The sequence below is a fragment of the Rhipicephalus microplus genome, chromosome 6, assembly GCF_043290135.1.
Source record: "Rhipicephalus microplus isolate Deutch F79 chromosome 6, USDA_Rmic, whole genome shotgun sequence".
Lineage (NCBI taxonomy): Eukaryota > Metazoa > Arthropoda > Arachnida > Ixodida > Ixodidae > Rhipicephalus > Rhipicephalus microplus.
The window spans coordinates 121,223,474-121,227,351 of NC_134705.1; positions in this window are offsets into that span (position 1 = coordinate 121,223,474).

The window sequence follows — 3,878 nt, forward strand, 5'->3', positions numbered from 1 at the left end:
CTACTTCTAAATTCACATATAAGCCCCAAAAAGTGGATGGAGGGAAGGCCGCTGTGATAGCTCAGTGGTTAGAGCATCGAACGCGTTATTCGAAAGTCGTAAGTTCGATTCCTGCTCGCGGCTGGTTATTTTTTCAGCCACTTTTTTCTTCTTATTTACATTCCATTGGTTCTAATAACTCCCCCTGTACATTCTTGGCATTACTGTCTGTTAGATCTCATTATTATTGTGTCAAAACGCAGAAAAAAAGGAGCCCTTAGGTATACACTTCTTTCCCTTATTCATTAACGAGGGTCTCGTACTGGCAGACTTTGTGTGATTAGGTTGTATACGAGGCACTATTAATCAGCTGCCCACTCGTAATAAGTTCGCGTGCTACGAGACGATAAACATGCACATAAAAGAGTGACACTCGTCGCTTGGCTTATAGATGGCGCTGACTGACACTCCTACTTCTAAATTCACATATAAGCCCCAAATAGTGGATAGCTCAGTGGTTAGCTCAGTGGCTGTGATAGCTCAGTGGTTAGAGCATCGAACGCGTTATTCGAAAGTTGTAGGTTCAATTCCTGCCCACGGCTGGTTATTTTTTCATCCACTTTTATTTCTTCTTATTTACATTCCATTGGTTCTAATAACTTCCCATGTACATTCCTTGGCATTACTGTCTGTTAGATCTGAATAATATTGTGTTAAAACACGGAAAAACGAGCCCTTAGGTATACACTTCTTTTCCTTATATATATATATATATATATATATATATATATATATATATATATATATATATATAAGGGAAAGAAGTGTATACATAAGGGCTCGTTTTTTCCGTGTTTTGACACAATAATAATGAGATCTAACAGACAGTAATGCCAAGAATGTACAGGGGAAGTTATTAGAACCAATGGAATGTAAATAAGAAGAAAGAAGAAAGAATTGTGGATGAAATATATATATATATATATATATATATATATATATATATATATATATATATATAAGATCAAACAGACAATATTGCCAAGAAAGTTATAGGGGAAGTTATTAGTTATTAGACGTAATTGTAATGTTAATGGGGGGAAACAAATCTGGGTGAAAAGATAACTTGCCGTGAACAGAAACCGAACCTGCAACCTTCGAATAACGTGTTCGATGCTGTACCACTGAGCTACCAGGGTGGCTATCTCCCCAGCCACTGTATTGTGTTTATAGCTGAATTAAAACGTGGAATTGTCAGTCAGTGCCACCTGTAGCCTTGGTAGTGAGTTTGGCACACTCTTTATGACCCTGTTTGGCATCGCGTAGCACGTGAACTTAATACGAGCTATCAGCTGATCAATAGTCCCTCGTATACAACCTAACGGCACCAAGTCTGCCAGTACGAGACCCTCGTTATTGAATAAGGGAAAGGAGTGTATACACAAGGGCTCGTTTTCCGTGTTTCGACACAAAATTAATGAGATCCAACAGACTATATTGCCGAGGAAATCACAGGGGACGTTGTTACCGCCAATTGTAATGTTGATGTGGAGAAAAATGTGGGTGAAAAGATAACTTGCCGTGAAGAGATAAGTTGCCGGTTCCTGTTCACGACAAGTTATCTTTTCACCCACATTTATTTCTCTACATTAACATTACTATTGGGTCTAATCACTTCCTCTATACATTCCTCGGCAGTATTGTCTGTTCGATCTCATTAATATTCTGTCAAAACATGGAAAACGAGCCCTTGTGTACACACTTCTTTCCCATATATATATATATATATATATATATATATATATATATATATATATATATATATATATATATATATATATATATATATATATATATATATATATATATGTTTAGCCGATGATTATGCCCTCCGGATGGTTTGCGAAGCATGAGCCTGCGGGCCGTTGCTGCGCGCAACCCGTGTTGGAAAAAAAAAAAAAAACGTGGAGGTAGGGGCAGAAGTGAATTCTCGGGACAACTAGGAGGTTTCGTTCTAGCTGTGTTGTTATTCTCGGGCACAATATCGCCCTGCCTACGTTAGTCTATTTAAAGTGTACATTGAACTGTGCATTACAAATTCGGTGGATGAGCTGGGTGCGATGCCAAGCCCCTCTCGAATGACGTAGCACAGTCAAGAACCACAACAATATGGACCCAACGAGCTTACGCCTGTTCATCAGCACTGCAGTCGAAGCCTACGTGGTGAGGGTCCTGAATTTTCACCTTTATCGACTTCCCTCAGAACCTCAACGACTGTGAACGGGTACGCAACCGACATGGCAGCCCAGGTCACTCTAGCCAACATTGTAGAAAACCAGTCAATGCTACCAAAGGCTTTCCACGGCGAAAGCTGCGAGGACGCAGAGGACTGGCTTGAACACTTTGAACGCGTCTAAAAGTCTAATGGATATGGAGAATAGCGCAAACTTGGAATTATTTACTTTACACTGGAGGAGGATGAGTAAAATTTTTTTTATCCCAAGAGGGAAAGATGCTGTGGTGGAGTGTCAGAGGAGCCTATCCTGTGTAGGTCTCCGCTACCCTCTTGGCTCAATCCAAGATCAGGTCCTGGGCCTCGGGCGCCGAGCTGCACATAGCAGCCTCCCACTGCTCCTTACTATTAATGTGTAAAGAATTGGGTGGTGGGTTTCAAGTACACCCCCACATGATATGGTCTATGTTAGCTCTTTGTTGACAGAAAATGCACAAAGGAGAGGGGTATATCGCAGGGTGTAGCGAGAAGATGGGTAGGAAACTTACGCGTCTGTAACTGGCGCCGTAGTATTTCATGGTAGCGCGAAGCTCCAGGGTGTAAGGGGGGATATATAGTGCACTGTAGGCGGTAGTGATTTGTTATATCGTGAAAGGTCAAAAGACGATCTCACGCGCTGAAAAAGGCCGCGTATTTTAAGGGGCCATCAGAGGCCTGCGCTCGGCTGGTCATTCCTCGAGCACAGGTATGAACCGCCTCATTGCCACTCAACCCCGCATGCGCGGGCGTTCATATGAGAGCAACGTCTTGCGTGGGAGGATGTTTTTTAAGAATTGAAAGGGCAGTTTATGAGGTGCGACATGCCCTGAAGTTTTGTATGGCAGTTTTGGAGTCACTTGCTATCATAGTGATATTGGGTATGGATAGACCTAAAGCGATGGCAGCCTCCTCTGTCTCCTCCGAAGAGTTGACAGTGATGGATGCCGTTGTGAGTACCTTGCCGTTATAATCGACAGCAGAAAGGGCATAAGATAAGGAGGATGGGTATTCTGCCGCATCGGCATAGAGCACGTTATTGGCTCCATGCAATTTTCCTCCGAAGAACTTCTGCTCTTTGTATTCGGCGCCTAGTATGATATGTTGAATGCATGTTTTTAGGAAGGGGTGGTATGAGTAATTGTTTGTGTATGTGATGAGGAATGTTGCATTTAGCATTGGTGGGAAAGGTGAAGTTAAATCGGGTAGATGATAAAATGTGGCTACCTGCGCTAGTCGTCACGAGCATTGCGTATTGAGCTGTTAAATGGGCTTCACTGATTTCACATAGGGTATTTATGAATCCTGTCTAGTGGAGTCGTGCCTTAGAGCTATTGATTGCAATACCGAGCGCGTATATTTATTTATTTATTTATTTATTTATTTATTTATTTATTTATTAAAGATACCTTACAGACCCAACAGGGCATTGTGTAAGGGGAGCATAAAAGGAATACATACATGAATTGGTACAATTTCCATACAAACAATAACATGAACTAAACGTCAATTATTATACAAGTTCTAACAGAAATTGGTAGCGCGGATATGAAACTCTGCGGAGGAGGGTGTAAACCAATTCATCCTCTGCTAATTGAGGATGAAAATAAGGGAGATTATATGTGATTTT